Here is a 19,310-nt window from a genome sequence, read left to right as displayed (position 1 = left end):
TGGCTCAGGGGTAAAGAATTCACCTGCCAATGCAGGAGACATGGGTTTTATCTGTGGGTTGGGAAGAGGCCCTGGAGGAGGAAATGGCAACCCACTCTAGTATTCTTGCCTGGAGAATTCCATGGACAGAGGAGCCTTCCGGGCTACAGTCTGTGGGGTCACAAAGAGTCGGACACAACTGAGCAACTGAGCACCTACACACGAACAAAGCCGGTACTGTTTTAAATAATGGCCCACTCAAGCTCAGTGAACATATATTAAGATTTTCTAACATGAGTTAGAACCATTTAAGACTGATAAAGAAGGGGTAATAGAGGACTTAGGACAGGCTGTTCATTTAGCTATGAAGTGAATAGACTGCTTTGCATGAGAGGTCCTCCTGGCCTTTTAAGGAGGAAGCTGAAGTGAAGAGAGGTTCAACAGCGTGCTCAGAGTCACAGAAGTGAACACTTTCCCCGGCATCCTGTGTCATAAGAAATAAAGTGAGTTGTATTTTATTTATTGATCTTTTGGTTGCACTGCACAGCATGTGGAATCTTAGTTCTCTGACCGGGGATCGAACCTGTGCCCCCTGCATTGGAAGCACAGAGACTTAACCACTGGATCACCAGGGAAGTCCCCGGATTCTCCTGTATTGACAGGAGGAAACAAATTCAGGTTTAGAACATAAAAGCTCAAGTAATGTATTAATTTATTAAATCATTTGTTCAGAAATCTACCGAGGACTTCATATGTGTAAAGCACCATGTGTGTTGGTTGCTGAGGTTGTGTCTGACTGTTCGTGACCCCATGGACTGTAGCCTGCCAGGCTCCTTTGTCCATGGAATTCTCCAGGCAAGAATACTAGCGTGTGTATCCATTCCCTTCTCCAGGGGATCTTCCCGACCCAGGGATCAAACCCAGATCTCCTGCATTGCAGATGGATTCTTTACCATCTGAGCCAATGGGTTTCCTATGAAGCACCGTGCTGGGAGCCAGAGTAGGATATCGAGATCACCCAACTGTCAGAGCTTGTAAAATATGTTTAATAATAACTTTTATATACAAGACAATTCCTGCAACAGTCTTTGGGGGAGGGTCACTGTGGTGTTCTAGGACTGGCCTAGACACTTGGGATCATTCAGCTGTTTATCAATTCATGCTTAGCTTTGGCTCACCTAGTCTGTGCCTGACACTGTTGTAGTTGCTGGGAAGAAAGATGAGATTAACGCAAGCGAACTCTGTGTTCTCATTTAGTACGTTCTGGTGGGAGAGACACACAATAAGTAAGCAAGAGAAGACTTGTTCTGCAGGGAGTGGAGCTCGGATGGTGTGTGGATAGCTGGCTACGTTAGATTGCAGAGATAAATAAGATTTGAGCCTTGCCCTGGAGGAGGCAGATGCGTAAACAGTGAACTACAGTGGAATCAATATGTGCAGTGATTCATGTAGGAGCAAGACGCTGTGGGTGACTGGACGGACGTGAGACCTGAGGGGCGACAGGGAGCTGCCCAAACCAGATGTGTGTTTGGGTGGCGATTGTGGAGCAGCCTCAAGTGTAGGCTAGACGGGGAGGGAGCGAGGACAGGGTGTGCTAATTCCTCTCTGGGCTGAGAGCCCTGGACGAGCGCAGGAGGACAGAGAGGAGGAGGTGTTACTTCTCACAGAGAGAAGTACAGAAGGCTTCCTGAGTGAGGTGACATCTCAGCTTCATCCTTAAATATGCAGATGTGAAGGGAAGGGCGTCTCATGGGTATACAACCGAGAACAAAAGGGAAGATCCAGCTTATAGCAGGAGTGGCTAGACTCAAGGGCCTATAGACTGGCTGGAGCAGAAGCTATGTGAGAAAGAGGGCCATGGGGGCTTAGGTAGGCAGATTTGCTTCAGGTAAGCAGAGGGAACCTATTACAGGTTTCTTTTCTTTTTTTTTTTTTAAGTGGACTGACATAGTCACAACCTTAGGAACATTCTTCTGCAGTAGCATATATGAGAAAGTGGAGTGGAGAGAGAGAGAGTGGAGATGATGCAGGAAGGCGTGTGGTCTGATGACCCTGAGATATTGGGGATATGATCTATAAAAGTGGGCCTGGGACTGGATTAGAGAATGGACGGGGAGAATAGTAGGGCAGACTACTGATCGGATGTGGGCAGTTAAGGAAAAGGAGAAAACTGATTGCAAGGACGTAAGCCCAGATGACTGAGAGGATAGGATTTTTTTTGTGGGGGGCGGGGGAGGGCACACTATAAGGAATGCAGAATCTTTGTTCCCCAACCAGAGATCAAACCTGTGCCCTCTGCAGTAGAAGCACAGAGTCCTAACCTCTGGACCGCCAGGGAAGTCCCGAGGATGGGGTTTTTATGACTAGCTGAGGATGGCAGAAGGAAAAATGTGTTTGAGAGGTCAGATAGCTAAGATTAGTTTGGGACTTGTGGAGCTGGTACTGGTGGGACCTTGAGGTAGGAATGTCAGATAAGTAAATGAAGATAATACTTTAGCTCTGGGTTGGAAGGTGTAGGTTGGAGTGGTAATAGAAAGTGAAAGTGAAAAGTGGTTCCATTTGTGGGCTAGATCACAGTGGCCAGGGACTGACTTGTACAAAGAAAGGAGGTGAGGATGGAAACTGAGGAGCATCATAATTTTGGTGATTTATTTTAACTTTTGTTCTTGCACTTTAGTGCTAATAATCTCCTAAACTACACTGTTGGACTTCCAGCTTTTTACTCTCAGCTTAATCCACCATGTTGCTGGGAAAATTTGGGCTCCTGGGCTATATGATCTTGATTGCATTGTAGAATTTGGTTTTAATCTGGGACAACGTAAAAAAAAACACAACAAAAAACAGCTTTGTGACCTTATTTGAGATACTGGAAAATTTTTCCATCATGTCTTTCTGTGTCTCCTAGAGCAGCTGTTTCACAGCAAGTGTTTGGAAACAGCTTTGCTTCCCTGGAGGAGTGGAAATTTTGTTCTTCATAGAAAATCATATAACTGACTACATTTACTTTTTCATCTTGGCTGCTAGGAGGCACTCAGATTCCCTGCTTAGCTGTAGTCACTGTGTAGGACTCAAATAGCTCTCCGTATCTGGGTTCTGTACCAATATCTCTTATGCCAGGCACAGTCTTCATTTTCTTCTTTAAGCATTCCTTGGTCAAGGATCTTTAAAAATATCATGAGTTCACAGATTTGTGTGGCATCCCTGTGCAGGGGTCATGCTAATCCCTGGACTGTTCCAGTTTTAATGTATGTGTTTCCCAAGTGAGCTTTGCTTGGTCATGACATTTAACTTCCTTCTGTAATACATGCATTTCTCAGGCCATCTCAGATTCTTTGTAGAATGAGATGTGCATGCATCTTGCTTTAATCGTGCCCAACTCTGTGTGACCCTATGGACTGTAGCCCACCAAGCTCCTCTGTCCATGGGATTCTCTAGGCAAGAATACTGGAGTGGGTTGCCATGCCCTCCTCCAGGGGATCTTCCTGAACCAGGGATCCAGTCTGTGTCTCTTACATCTCATGCATTGGCAGGTGGATTCTTTATCACTAGCACCACCTGGGAAGAATGAGGTGAGGACTAGATAGATAGTGCAACTATGCTGATCACTATATGAATGAGTAGGATGTTATAGGTCAGCACATAAATACAAAGACTCACCACATTTTAAATTTATATGTTCTTTGTTTTCTATGAACTTTGTCTTAATTGATAGTTTTTTAGGCAAATGATACATATAGTCGCAGACAATAAAACTGTCAGGCGAGTGTATGCTCCTTGGTCCTTTGTCTCGTCACAGTGATGATTTGGAGCCATTTGGGACATTAAAGCCCTTGGCGCGTCACAGCTCTCTCAGGTCTTGAACAAACCGTGTCATAGCTCTTAGACAAATCAGTGTTACAGTTCTGTTTTATTTAGAAGATAGCAGGAGAATCCATCCTCGAAGAAGAGAAGAGAGTGGAGGAGCGTGGCGGGAGGTGGGGTGTGGAGGGGTGGGGGAAGAGAGAGAGAAGAGCGCTTGGCTCCTCCTATCGTATGTTTTCTTCCCCCTGGGCCTGCCCTCTGCAGATTGGGCTCAGCCAGGAGTGCTGCTCTACCTGAAGTCCTCACTCCAGTCCTCGGACCTTTCTTTCACCTTCCTTTGTTCTGTTTTCGAGGGCTTTTCCCTTCTTTGTCTTTTAGCCACCACCATTTTGGACTCCTTTTCCCTATTCTTATGACCAACCTAGAGAGCATATTGAAAAGCAGAGACATTACTTTGCCGACTATGGTCCGTCTAGTTAAGGCTATGGTTTTTCCTGTGGTCATGTATGGATGTGAGAGTTGGACTGTGAAGAAGGCTGAGCGCCGAAGAATTGATGCTTTTGAACTGTGGTGTTGGAGAAGACTCTTGAGAGTCCCTTGGACTGCAAGGAGATCCAACCAGTCCATTCTGAAGGAGATCAGCCCTGGGATTTCTTTGGAAGGACTGATGCCAAAGGTGAAACTCCAGTACTTTGGCCACCTCATGCGAAGAGTTGACTCACTGGAAAAGACCCTGATGCTGGGAGGGATTGGGGGCAGGAGGAGAAGGGGACAACAGAGGATGAGATGGCTGGATGGCATCACTGACTCGATGGACGTGAGTCTGAGTGAACTCCAGGACTTGGTGATGGACAGGGAGGCCTGGCGTGCTGCGATTCATGGGGTCGCAAAGAGTCGGACACGACTGAGCGACGGGACTGAACTGAACTGCCTGACAAAACTAAATGAAAAATGGTGTAACAGCAGGAGCCAAGTTCACGTGTAGACGTTTGCACACTGACCCTCCACTCTGCCTCTTGATGAGTTATTCATTTCCAGGTGAATGAGTCTTTGTAAAATTGTTGGAAGTTTTGGTCAGTCTGTCATAAGTTGTAATAGTTGTTTCATTTGGAAACTTGGAGTTGATGTTATTAATGGCCTGGGACTAATTGTTGAAATTTGAGCTGACATGATCTAGTAACACTTTTATTTCCAATCAATGTGAGCAAATCCTGCCTCAGAAGACTGGATGTTGTTCACTGTTGAGCAATGAGCAGGTCACTGGGTGGGTGAAAAGAATTGACTTCTTTCTGCCAATCATTCCTGAATTCTGTCCTCTGAAGAAAAGTCTTTTCTTTTCTTTCATAGAAGGAAACTTTTGCGTTCAGCCATTAATCCTTTATAACAAAAGTCTTTTAAATTAAAAAAGCCAAATAATTAAGGGGTATCTGTGATTATTAAATTTGCCCTGTGTAACCTCCAGCAGAAATTCAGCGCCCCGCTCTACCCCACACACCAATTTTAAACTTGACAAAGTCTTGTCCTTACCTCAAACAACCCTGTCCTTTCTTATAAAATGGGAAAACTATGAACCTATGCTGAGATAAATTTAAGTGGTACAGAAAACGAGAAGTGAAAGGCAAAGGAGGAAAGGAAAGATATACCTATTTGAATGCAGAGTTCAAAAGAATAGCAAGGAGAGATAAGAAAGCCTTCCTCAGTGATCAGTACAAAGAAATAGAGGAAAAAATAGAATGGGAAAGACTAGAGATCTCTTCAAGAAAATAAGAGATACCAAGGGAACATTTCATGCAAAGATGGGCTCAATAAAGGACAGAAATGGTATGGACCTAACAGAAGCAGAAATTATTAAGAAGAGGTGGCAAGAATACACAAAAGAACTCTACAAAAAAGATCTTCATGACCCAAATAATCACGATGGTGTGATCACCAGCCTAGAGCCAGACATCCTGGAATGCAAAGTGAAATAGGCCTTAGGAAGCATCACTACAAACAAAGCTAGTGGAGGTGGTGGAATTCCAGTTGAGCTATTTTCAAATCCTAAAAGATGATGCAGTGAAAGTGCTACACTCAACTTGCCAGCAAATTTGGAAAACTCAGCAGTGGCCATAGGATTGGAAAAGGTCAGTTTTCATTCCAATCGCAAAGAAAGGAAATGCCAAAGAATGCTCAAACTACCACACAATTGCACTCATCTCACATGCTAGTAAAGTAATGCTCAAAATTCTCCAAGCCAGGCTTCAGCAATACGTGAACTGTGAACTTTCAGATGTTCAAGCTGGTTTTAGAAAAGGCAGAGGAACCAGAGATGAAATTGCCAACATCCCTTGGATCATAGAAAAAGCAAGAGAGTTCCAGAAAACATCTATTTCTGCTTTATTGACTATGCGAAAGCCTTTGACTGTAGATCACAACAAACTGTGGAAAAACCTTACCTGCCTCCTTAGAAATTGTATGCAATTTAAAAAGCAACAGTTAGAACTAGACGTGGAACAACAAACTGGTTCCAAATTGGGAAAGGAGTGTGTCAAGTTTGTACCTTGTCACCCTGCTTATTTAACTTCTATGCAGAGTATATCATGTGAAATGCTGGGCCAGATGAAGCACAAGCTGGAATCAAGATTGCTGGGAAAAATATCAGTAACTTCAGATGCACAGATGACACCACCGTTTGGCGGAAAGCAAAGAACTTAAAAGCCTCTTGATGAAAGTAAAAGAAGAGAGTGAAAAAGTTGGCTTGAAATTCAACATTCAGAAAATTAAGATCATGGCATCCAGTCCCATTGCTTCATGGCAAATAGATGGGCAAACATTGGAAGCAGTGAGAGCTTTTATTTTTTTGGGCTCCCAAATCACTGCAGATGGTGACAGCAGCCATGAAATTAAAAGGTGCTTACCTGTTGGAAGAAAAGCTATAACCAATCTAGACAACATATTATAAAGCAGAGACATTACCTTGCCAACAAAGGTCTATCTAGTCAAAGCTATAATTTTTCTAGTAGTCATGTATGGATGTGAGAGTTGGACTGTAAAGAAAGCTGAGCGCCAAAGAATTGATGCTTTTGAACTGTGGTGTTGGAGAAGACTCTTGAGAGTCCCTTGGACTGCAAGGAGATCCAACCAGTCCATTCTGAGGGAGATCAACCCTGAATGTTCACTGGAAGCTGAACCTGAAACTCCAATACTTTGGCTTCCTGATGGGAAGAACTGAGTCATTGGAAAAGACTTGATGTTGGGCAAGATTGGAAGCAGGAGGAGAAGGGGACGACAGAGGATGAGATGGCTGGATGGCATCACCGACTCAGTGGACATGGGTTTGGGTGGGCTGCAGGAGTTGGTGATGGACAGGGAGGCCTGGCATCCATGGCTTCCCAAAGGGTCGGACATGACGGAGCGACTGAACTGAAAACTTTGTGCTGAGTTGTCAGTCGTGTCTGACTCTTTGTGACCCTATGGACTGTAGCCAGCCAGGCTCCTCTGTCTATGGGATTCTCCAGGCAAGAATGCTGGAGTGCGTTGCCGTTTCCTCCTCCAGGGGGTCTTCCTGACCCGGGGATGTGATCCGCAGATTTTCTGCCACTAACACCACCTGGGAAGAAGTGGTACAAAAAGCTTTGTAGAATTAAGTGAGTATCAGATGAGATATTTTTAGAAAGTTTGTCTTTTAAAACAGTGATTCTAAGATGTCACTTTTATCTGTTTCAGCTGATGACCTCCTTTCTATTTACATGTCAAATGTTGACATCAGAATATCTTTGCGATTCTGTTTGCATAAGGATAAATGAATTCAGTTAAATAACACAGTGGTTTTTACATATTTAGACCCCATATCCAGGTGGGGCTGGTGGTAAAGAACCTGCGCAGGAGGTGTAAGAGACGTGGGTTTAATCCCTGGGTCGAGAAGAGTCTCTGGAGGAGGGCGTGGGAACCCACTGGAGTGTTCTTTTTTGGAAAATCCCCGTGGACAGAGGAGCCTGGCAGGCTGCAGTCTATGGGGTCACACAGAATTGGACACAACTGAAGCGACTTAGCATGCAGGCACTCATTCCCCCCAGAGAAATGCAGTATTCTCAATGTGTCAGTCATGTTTCAGGATCTTTTGCTGGTGTGGAGTTTGCAGTCATGGTGAGCTGAACCTGCCCTTCTGCAATGCATCAGTGTTAGATTTCTTAGTGAGTTTCTCAGCCCTCTTCAAACTTACCCTTATTTATTGTAAAAATATATCCTTAGGATTTTTATTACATTGAACAGAATCCTCTCTCAGTAACCATAGGTTGAATTGCTTTCTAATCTCAGTAGCAAAAATAGTTGTTCTTTCCCTGAGCAGCTGGTTTATTTTTACCCCAGGGACACTGAATCTTATAGGAGATCATGTTTCCCTCTGCATGTTGGCTGCAGCAAAGCTCAGAGTCCCTCCTCCCCCTTAAATGTCTATAACACGTTAATTCAGGCTTTCCTTATACCTTGTGGCTACAGTGCTGGCCACAAGTGGTATACTTATCCATTCCTACTGGTTTTAAAAGCTGTTTGAAGACAAGGATGCTGCTACTCGTGTTTATTTTCTTTCAGTGTTGTCCCAGTGTCTTGTACCATCTGGCACTCAAATAATAGCCATTACTAGACCATTCAAAAATAGCTTCATGTTGGGACCTCCGTGGTGGTAAAGATAAGGAGAAAGAAATATGTAGTATTTCAGGTGGAGGTTCTGAAATACGCTGAAGATCAAAGGGATTGTGTATTTGAAAACATAGTGCAATGAAATAGGATCCTTCCAAGTGTGAGAAAGGAAATGGCAATCCACTCCAGTATTGCCTGGAGAACTCCATGGACAGAGAAGCCTGGAGGGCTACAGTCCAGGGGGTTGCAAAGGCTCAGACACGACTGAGTGACTGTCACTCACTCACTCAAGTATGAGAAAAGAATGTTGAATTTAGGAACCAACAGGTGCTGTTTTCCTCTTTGTGTCTTATCTGAATACACTGATGTATCAAAGTTGAGAGCCTGGCATCTCCCTTACCTTGCTCTCCAGTAAGAAAGAGCAGTTCTCTTCTCTCTTAGGAAAAAGATAACGAGTTACGGGAGGGACAGTTTCATCAGTAAAGGATTAGAAGTTGCTCTGAGATCGATGCAGACAGATAGTGTAGACTACCTACTGTGCTATGCAGATTACATTACCTCTAAAATGGTTGTGAGCTGTAGCCAATGATCCATGTATTCAGCTATTATTCTTTATGATTAAATTCTAGTACAACCAGAAAATGTAGACAGATCCATGTGGTGAATTGTAATAGTATGTAACATGTAGTAAAAACTCTAATAAGGAATTCCATTGAAATGAAAATGAACTTACTAAACTGAAGGCAAAAAGATCATCAGCTTTGGATACAGCATAACATTTTATGTTATAATTGAATTTGCAAAATCTGTATTTGTATTGAGGAAGGGGAATTTTGTTTTTTAAAAATTTAAAAATGTGTTATATTCTGTTACCATGTTATCATATATTGTTGGTAAACATCATGATTCTAATTTTTCTAAAATCTAATCTAAAATTTTAAACATCAGATGCTTAGAAAAATACTAAGGGAAAGAACTTTTTTCCATTGTATTTCTCTCTCCCTTCCCTTTCTCTGAAAAACCAAAGCATAAGGTTTAAGTGAAACAAAAACAGGAAAACCAGAATTTCATTTCTTAAAAACTTTGCTTAAGGTCTTGAAGTAATTTCTTTGAAGTAGTATTTAGTTGAAAACATATTGCTGAGGACCCTTTTTTTGAATTACCGAAATACCGGTTTCTCAGCATAATATTGATTATAGTATATGGTATATATTATATTATATTTTAAATTCCCTTTACTTCTAAAGCACATGTACTTCAAATGAAGCTTAAATAGTTGCATTATGACATACAAATATAATCTAACTCTGCCAAGCCCCAGTGAAAAATCCAGATGTCGGTTTTCTGATTAGTGGCAAGAATGATGCTCTCTGCAGGTATGTGTAAGTAATGGAAGGGGTGGCGTGGTGGTAAGGCTACTCACTGTGGACTCTGACTGTCTCACAGGGTTGTTGTGAGGATGAAAATGGTTTATTGTTCATGACAAGGGTCTAGAAGAGTGTCTGGCACAAGTAAGTGCTCGCTTAAGTGTTCGCTATTTTTGTTATTGCTATTATATAGCTAATTATTATATTAGCTTTATATATGTAATTATATAATATAGAAATTATAGACATAACTATATTCTATAAAATACTATATACTTATAGAATATTATATTAATATTTATTTATGTAATAAAAATATTTTTCCTTGCCTCCAATAGAGTTTGAAGTACTTTTGAAGTGGCTGAAGTGGCTTCTGCTATTAAAAGTTACAAGAAGCTAGAGAGTTCTGGAACTCCAATTCTGCATCCTCCCCCTTAGGTAAATGCTGTGGGGCTCCATTTCCTCACGTGTTAGAGGACAGTTCCCTGGTGGTGGGTCTCTGTTATTTAAGCCACAGCAATTCTGTGTTGCTTTGATCTTACCTTCTGTGTAAACAAGAAGGTTGAGTTTGTCTGTGTCAGATTCCTTGATCTGGAGTGGCAGAATCTCAGAAGTGAAAAGGGCATCAACCAGATAGTCTGCCCTCTTAGGGAGCTCGTCCTGTCTCTTAGTTTCAATTAGTATTTGAGTTTTTTTCTTCTTTAGCTTTTCCTTTTCTTTTTCTCGCCCATCTTTTTTTTCCCCAAACACTTTTTACATGCTTGCAGATATTGTATTTATTGTATTTATTGTTGTTTGTGTCTGTATCTCTCCTTGAATGTAAGCTTCACAGGGGCAGGGACCTATGCCCTTTTTTTGGTTGTCTGGCACGCCGTTGGTTGCCAAACAGGGGCCTCAATAAATGTTGTTGAATAAATGAGTGAATCTTCAATTACGTAGTGGACATTTCTATTAATTGATCACTTAGGATTCTCTTCTAAAATAGCACTCTTTCATTGTCTTATTTCCACCAGTGAATACTTTGATGTTACCAAGAGCAAAACCCTAGAGGAGTTGGCAGCCATACCTGAGACAAAGCAAATTAAATGATTTTCAGGGGTGGGCTACCATCTCTGGGGTCGCACAGAGTCGGACTTAGCAGCAGCAGCAGCAGCAGCAGGGTTATTAAGACAGCCACCGCCCCCAAGGCTGTAGGTGCAGAGACAATGGCAGTGCATTTCATAGAGGGTCGGTGGGCCAGGATTTTCTCAAAGAGAATCTTTTGGGCCAGAACTAGCTGCTGCTGCTGAGTCACTTCAGTCGTGTCTGACTCTCTGCAACCCCATAGACGGCAGCCCACCAGGCTCCCCCGTCCCTGGGATTCTCCAGGCAAGAACATTGGAGTGGGTTGCCATTTTCTTCTCCAGCGCATGAAAGTGAAAAGTGAGAGTGAAGATGCTCAGTCGTATCCGACTCTTAGCGACCCCATGGACTGCTGCCTACCCGGCTCCTCCATTCATGGGATTTTCCAGGCAAGAGTATGGGCCAGCACTAGAGGTAATTGCTTAACTGCTCAGGAAATTACTTAAGTTACCAAATCTTAATGCTAAACTCATAGATTCTGCTGGGTTAATATTGCTGATACGTTTCCCTTGTCATGCTAGTTCCAGTGGAGATTCTTTGCTGCTTCTCAACAGAGTCCCAGCTCTGCAGCCTGGCATCCAGTGAACTCCCCCAGAGCCTCCCAGTTCCAGATCACAAGAGTGCCCCTTGTCAGTTCTCTCCTCTGCTGAGGCCTCTTCCTCGGCATCTCCTGCACCTTTCCCGTTCTTGCTTTCATATCCCTCTGTTCACTCTGAACTGTGTTCATCACGTGCTCAGCTTTCCTCCTCCTTCCTGTGTCCACACCTGTCTTCCTTAACCCTCCAGGGAAGCTTTTCAGCCCTTATGTATGTGAAGCCATCTCTGTCGTGTTTTGGCTCCCAGATGTTGCTTGATCCTTGTGTTCCATTTGCGTATTTACTGCTTTCCCTACTTTATGATAACTGTTTTGAGGTAAGGACTAATGGAATAATGGAGTTGGGGGACCCTGGGGATTAGGGAATGATTGAAAATCAGAGCTAAAGCAACACCTGAACAAAACTGAAACAAAATTGATGTAGCATAAGTGTATTTTCCTGCCTGTGAGGATGTTCTCAAGGGCTTTAGAAATGCTGAGATCAAATCCTTCCTACTGTTTTTGGCATAAAAATGTCTTCTAAATAATTAAATAATGGTAGTAACACCTAGTGATAGTAATGGCCTCAAATTATATTTACTTGGAAATATAGGTAATTGGTGGGGGCCTTCCCAGGTGGTGCTAGTGGTAAAGAACCCACCTGCCAATGCTGGAGATTCAGGTTTGATCCCTGGGTTGGGAAGACCCCCTGGAGAAGGCATGGCAACCCACTCCAGTATTCTTGCCTGGAGAATTCCATGGACAGAGGAGCCTTGTGGGTGGGCTACAGTCCATGGGGTCACAGAGTCGGACACGACTGAAGTGACTTAGCACGCACGCACATATATATAATTGACAGTTGAATTGGCAGTGTGTGTGTGTGTGTATGTAATTTTACTGGTCTGTGAAATCAGAAAGTCTAGGAAAGACAAGTCTGGCTGGTAATCATGGGAACATACACACTGCATCCCCTTACCCTTCACATGGTGGCCCTTCTCTTCCCTGGTCAATTGCACAGTACAGATCTTCCTTGACTTTTGATAGGGTTACATCCCAGTAAGCCCATTGTAAGTTCAAAATATTCTAAGTTGAAAATGCATTTAATACACTGCACTTACTGAACATCATAGCTTAGCCCAGCCTACCTTAAATGTGTTCAGAACGCTTATATTAGCCTGTATTGGGAAGAATCATCTTAACACGAAGCCTATTTTATAACAAAGGTAATAATATCTCAGGTAATGTATTGAATGTGCTAGGTAGTTAGAATAGGAAAAAGGAGTCCATCATGGCGGTGGCTAAAAGACAAGGAAGGGAAAAGCCCATGAACCAGAGTGAGGACCTCAGGTGAAGCAAACAGCCTCCTGGCTAGCCCAGTTTACAGAGGGCAGGCTCAGGGGGAGGAGAAAAAAGAAAAAACTTATAAAAAGAGGAAACAAAATTGAGCCTCTGGCTCTCTTCTCATCATGTCTTTTGGGTCGACCTGCCCTCACGCCTTGAGGATGTATTTTCCTTTGCTTGCCAGATAAAACTGAGCTGTAACACTGGGTCCATCTGTCGCTTCAGATTTTTGCTGCAGTGAGACAGAACCGAGGAAATTGCACACTGCACACCGCCCCCCCCCGACAAATATTGATAGTGAAAAACAAAATGATTGATGGGTGTGAATGGTAGTAAGTATATTGGTTGTTTACACTTTTGCGCCTGACTGGGAGCTGCCCAGCATTGCGAGAGTGTATGTACTGCCTATCACTATCATGGAACAAGATAAAAATTCAGAATTCCATGTACCATTTCTACTGAATGCATGTATGGCTTTCGCCCCATCATAAGGTATAAAAATCTTAAGTTGGACAATTCTAAGTTGGAAAATATCTGTATTCAGTTTTCAAGGTCTCATATGGGCTTAAGATTTTCATGTTATGGTTTGACTCTGGTTATCCAGCCAGGAAATGCGTGAAAGAATTTCCTTCTATTTCTTGAACTTCAAAGAATTTTTTTTTTTTCTTGTTTGGTTCTGATTAATCTAAACAATGGCATTCTGTACTCTTTTCTAAGTAAATCAGCTTTATTCATGTCATGAAAAGAGAATTTTTGCATGGCTTTCTAATTTTTCAGGCTGATTGAAAAACTCAGTGGGGATACAAAACACATTGATTTGTTCTTTTTCTCCCAAATCTTGCAGCGTTTGTCCTCTTGTTCCATATCGCAAGACAGGTTAACATTCTCCTCCTTTTCCAGTTGTTCCACAATTTCAAGTTTTCATTGAGTACACCGTTTGTTTACTTCTAGACTTTGCCATTTTAATTATTTGGAGCATTTGATCACATACAGCATTTGATCGCCCTGACGTTCAGCTGTACGGCCTGGCTCCGTTTGTGTGCCGTGCTGACAGAGTGACAGGCAGCGGGAGCCCGAGTTGTGCTCTGCAGCCTCGGTGGAGGGAGACTCAGGGTATCCCCATGGTACAGCAGACAGTGTTGTGTCTCCTGGTTACCGTGTGGCTCCAGAAAGCAGACACTTGCTGTTTTAGTCAGGGTTTATTGGTTGCAAAGAACAGAAGCCCTCCCAAATTAAATAAAATAGAAAAAGACTTAGAGATGTAGGAGTTAACCCATCTCCATGACGCCAGTGGGCCGAATAGGGACTGTGGAATGGGCCCCAAAAAGCCACGAATCGTGGTCTCATTGCCGCCTCTCTCATTTTGCCTTTCCTGTGTCTGTTTCCTTCTGATTCCCATGGGCTAACATACCTTCCAGCCTTGACATGAGTTTTTGGTTTTAGGCCCGTGTGAGAGCCTATGTTTTTCCTAAGTCTTTTTCTCAAAAGAGAAAATGTGGTTGGTTTAAGTCAGCTTACAGTTCCATTCCCCTTGGACCAGGCAGCTACCATGGTTCTCTGAATGTCGGAGCTGGCCTGGGGGCATTTAACATGGGACCACTCAGGGTTTCCCAGGTGGCACAGTGGTAAAGAACCTGCCTGCCCACGCAGGAGACGCCAGTTCGATCCCTGGATACACTTGAGAAGGAAACAGCAACCCACTCCAGTATTTTGCCTGGAGAATCCAATGGACCGAGGAGCCTGGTGGGCTTCAAAGCGTCCATGGCGTCGCAAAGAGTCAGACACTGCTGAGCACGCCTGCAATCAGGCAGCATTTAGTTGGAATTCACACCTACTTGCACTGGTTCTTGTCTCTAATCTAGTCTTTCCCGTTTTCTGTCCTTTTGTCTTTTTATTTTTTTAAACATGTTTGAGAAATTTCCTGTCATCTCACAGTACTTTTACAGAATTTTTATTTTGGTGATTATATTTTCAAAAATACTTTTAAAGTTCTTTATTTTTCTCCAGTCATTTTATTTTTGTGCATCTCATTCTTGTTCAGTGGTTGTAATACCTTGAATCTGTTTGAGTGGTATTAGAGCTAACTTCTTTTTAAAGGGCTCTTCTGTTTCCTGAATTAACTCCCTTTCTTCTCAGTGTCAGCTTTTCCCCCCTTAATGTTTCTGATTTTCCTGGTAGACTTAGTTGCTATTCATAATTAACAATAAAGGTCTTTCTCTATTATCTTGCAAAGATCTGTATGTAGAGTCTGTATCTGCTCTACCCCACCTCTCCCTTGAGCAGGAATTCAAAATAGAGCTGTGTATGTGTATGAGTGTGTGGCTTTGCTTCACCCCAGAAGTGCCCTGACAGGGAGGTTTTACTCCGAGAAAGCAAAATTCACATCAGACACCTCCGCAGGCCATCTCTCATTTCCTGCTGCCACAGTTGGCTCTGTTCCTTTAGAAACAAACCCCCAGATGCTTGTCTGTCCTTACGCTTGGCGGTGCTGCCTGAAGGCTCTGTTGGAGGGTGGGGAGGCGGGGTGGGTAGCTCGCTGATACCCCTCCATCCCTGTTCGCCGCCCCCTACCCTCCTCCCTGCTCTGTGATACCTGCTGACACAGCCTGGGGTCTCCCTGGTGTTCTCTGGAACAGACCATCTCCTTGGTGGCCCTGGGTGGCAGCTGTCCCTCACTATTTCATCTGACAGCTCATCTCGATCTCCTGTTTTGTTTCCCAGAAGTTTGTTGAAATCTCTTGTCCATTTAAAGTTCTCTTCCAGCAAACTCTTTTTATCTTACAGAATTCTTCTGTTTTATTTTTTGATGCTTTCACTTCATTAGGGATTCAGGTAGGAGAACCAGGCTATCAACCATCTTGAAACTGACACCTCAAGGCTGTTTTTGAAAAAATAGCATTTGGCCTTTATGTTTTCAAAGGAGGGATATATCATATACATCCATATATAAGAATATATATCAGTATATGCATGATTTAAAGAAAAATAGTAAAATTTTGTACCTACTGCATAGCTTAAGAGATGGAACATCACATTTTCAGTATCTTAGAAACTGGTATGTCCTTCATGATTGTATCATCTTCATCCCGTCTGCCTCCCGTGGTATCCATTTTCCTTCACTTTTTAAGTGACTGCCTTGCCTTTAAGAAAAATGGGTTTGTCTTACGTGTATTTATCTCCCAACAATACATTGTTTAATTTTAGCTGCTTTTACTCTTTATATAGAATCATGTAACTTGTATTCTTCTCTCGCTGTGCTGTTTCACTCAAGATTGTTTCTGAGATTCATCCGTGTTTATTCATGAAGCTATATATTATTTACTTTATTGCTGTATAGCATTGCATTTTAAGAATATACCACATTTAATTCTCTTTTCTGCTGCCGATGAACATTTGTGTTGTTGTGTAACTTTTTGCAGTCATGAGAAAGATTGGTATGAACATACGTCCTCTGCATTGCATTTATGCATTGCATTTGTGCTAGAGTTTCTCTAAATGTATAAACCTAGAAGTGGAATTGCTGGGTCATAGAGTATATATATGCACATTTAATGTTACTAGGTGATGACAGCTCTTTTCCAGAGTAGTTGTGTCAGGACAGACTACACTCATGTGTGAAATTGCCTTTGGCCTGATGACCTTTGTGTGATAAGATTTCAGATAATTTTGCCTGTTTGGTGGGTATGCAATCGTATCTTACTGTGTGTTTTTAAAATTGAGGTATAATTTATGTGTAATACAGTTTACCATTGTGACTTTACTTTTCAGTTTCTTGATTGTTAATGAGGTTAACGATGTATTGACTAGGCTTCCCTGGTGGCTCAGATGGTACAGAATCTGCCCGCAAGGCCGGAGACCCGGGCTCAACCCTTTCATGTTTTCTCTGTTCTCCGGTGAGCGTTTGCTATGTTTTCCCAGTTTTCTGTTACTGACTGGGGGGTGTTCCTCGTATATTCTGAATATATGAGAGAGAAAGAGAGAAGCTGTGATATGTGGTGGAATTTATTTTTTGTGGGCAGTGTCCATTGCACCAGGAGGAAAGGAAAAGGCCGCGCACATATGACCAGCAGTCAGTGTTCTTGCAGCTGTGATGAAAGCATGCTAACTTTTTCTCTGTTTACTTGTGGTTAATCTTTGACAGAATTGAAAAGTAGGTTTTGGCACTTTAAAATTTTTGGAACCTTTTTTTTCCAATCCCTCCTCCTAATCTACCCCTGTTGTGAAACAATTTTGGTTGAAAACATACCCTTGACATTCAGTAACTCTGAGCGTTTTCTGTGAAGTGCGTGCTATTCAAGTTGAAGTACAAGCCTGTGATGCTTGATGCTCACAGATCTCGGTGTTTCAGTGGTGTCAGACTGCAGGGCGGCCAGCACCTGGGGAACAGAGGAGTTGGGCGGTGCATGCTGACCCAGGTTGCTAATTTGGGTATTTTTAACCCAAATCTCTAAAGGTATTCTTCCTGACTTCCTGGTTAACGCATTTCAGAAATTTAATAGAAAAGTCAGTGGGCTTTGTAAAATGATAGCATTACTTACTAACCATTCTTTTCTCCATTTAACCGTGTACTCTGACTTAAGGGACATTTTCTTTTAAGTAGTGATGTATCTATAAAGAAAAACTGTACAAGTGGTTAAAATGGTAAATTTTATGTTATGTATATTTCACCAGAATAATATTTAAAAAAAAAACTCACGGCTGAAAAAAAGTTTTTAGAAGATTTAGGACTTTTAACAAAAATGCAGAGATGACACTCTGAAGTAGTGTATCCCGAGCTAACTAGCAATACCTCTTTTACATAAGTTGTCATGATTATTCCTTTAAGAAGGTTTACTTGTTTTGAGTTTTTGTAAATTTTGGAGTGCATTTTCAAGGACAGTATTTTCGTTTACCTTCTGTTTTTCATCCTGGCAATCACTCACCCCTTTGCTGCAGCCTCCCCGGGCCTTCTTTCTTCTCCTCTGATCACATCCTTTCCCATCCTCAGAGCCTCCCTCAGATTGTTCTTTCCCCTCTGCCTGCTCTCATTTGTTTTATTATGTTGTTATTTTAAAAATGTGATCAAATATACATTCTGTGGGCTGAGTTGTATCCCCCCGGCACAAGTTATATACTGAAACCCTAATCTCCAGTACCCCAGAATGTGAGTATAATTGGAGATAGGGTCTTTAACGAGGTAAGCTAAAATGAGATCCCTGGGGTGGGCCCTAATCCAGTAGGACTGTGTCCTGATAAGTAGAAGAAATCTGGGCAGAGCACAGTTACAGAGGGAAGACTGTGCTGGAGGCACGGGGAGAAGGCGGCTGTCGATGACTAAGGAGAAAGTCCTCAGAAGAAACCAATGCTGCTCACAGCTTGATCTTGCACGTCTAGCTTCTGAGACTGTCAGAGAATAAATGTCTGTTTTTTAAGCTGCCCAGACTGTGGAACTTCATTATCATAGGCCTGCATGTTAAGTCGCTTCAGTCATACCCGACTTTGTGCAACCCCTTGGACTGTAGCCCGCCAGGCTCCTCTGCCCATGGAATTCTCCAGGCAAGAATACTGGAATGGGTTGCCATGCCCTCCTTCAGGGGGTCATCCTGACCCAGGGATCGAGCCTGTGTCTCCTGCATTGGCGGGGGGGTTCTTCACCACTGTTGCCACCTGGGAAGCCCAGTGCACACTAACATCATATGTAACATAAAGCTTACGAGGTAACCACTTGTAAGCATACAGTTCAGTGGCTGTATTCACATTACTGTGCAACCATCCTCACCCTCCACCTTCAGAACTTTTGTCTTCTTGCAAAACCGAAATTCTGTACCCTGTTCTCCCTGCGGACATGGCTTAGTGACCGAACAGCGAGAGCCCAGCCCCTGGCAGCCACCCTTGTACTTTCTGCGCCTATGACTTTGAGCACTCTGGGTCCCTCATATATGTGAAATCAGACAGTATTTGTTCTTTTATGACTGGCTTACTTCACTTAGTATTACGTCTCAAGATTCATCCAGGTGGTAGCATGTGTCAGAATTTCCCTCTTTTTTATGACTAATATTCCATTTTATGCACATAGACCATATGTTGTTTATTGGATGGTCATTTGGGTTGCTTTCACCTTTTTGGCTATTGTGAAGGATGGTGCTATGAACATGGGTATGCAAATACCTCTCTGAGATTCTGCTCTCTTTTGGGTCTATGTCTAGAAGTGAAATTGCTGGGTCATGTGGTATCTCTGTTAGTTGATAATTAATATTTTGAGGAGCCACCGTATTATTTTCCATGGCACCATTTTACATTCATGTCAGCAGGACACAGTTTCAGTTTCCCCACATCCTTACCAAAGTTTGTTATTTTCTGTTTTTTTTGGGTAGTAGAAATTGAATTACTGCATATCAGAACTTTCAGGTATAATTCCATGCCCTTTTAATTTTTTTGTGGGAAGGAGGTGATAAAATATGGCTTTTTAATTATCACTGCATTAATCAAAAAGAGTTGATTCTCAAAGGGTTGTGATGTGGCATCTGTCG

The 19,310-nt window shown here is 42.6% G+C and overlaps 1 protein-coding gene and 1 pseudogene across 4 annotated transcripts in view; one reads left to right on the top strand and one right to left on the bottom strand.

Moving 5' to 3' along the window:
• Window positions 1-19,310, top strand: part of FHIP1A (FHF complex subunit HOOK interacting protein 1A) — a 312,856-nt gene that overhangs the window by 23,173 nt on the left and 270,373 nt on the right. The window contains exon 2 of one of the 4 annotated variants that reach the window (XM_042234931.2): window positions 10,103-10,202. The exons of the other annotated variants lie outside the window; for them this stretch is intronic. The gene's annotated coding sequence lies outside the window, so the exon portion shown is untranslated. The remainder of the gene's footprint in view (window positions 1-10,102; window positions 10,203-19,310) is intronic. 4 annotated transcript variants of the gene reach the window in all.
• On the bottom strand, window positions 3,145-3,245 carry LOC114108876 (U6 spliceosomal RNA; annotated as a pseudogene).

Source organism: Ovis aries, chromosome 17 (assembly GCF_016772045.2).
Source record: "Ovis aries strain OAR_USU_Benz2616 breed Rambouillet chromosome 17, ARS-UI_Ramb_v3.0, whole genome shotgun sequence".
Lineage (NCBI taxonomy): Eukaryota > Metazoa > Chordata > Mammalia > Artiodactyla > Bovidae > Ovis > Ovis aries.
Note: the sequence above shows the minus strand (reverse complement) of the source record. Positions and strands in the feature narration are given on the sequence as shown.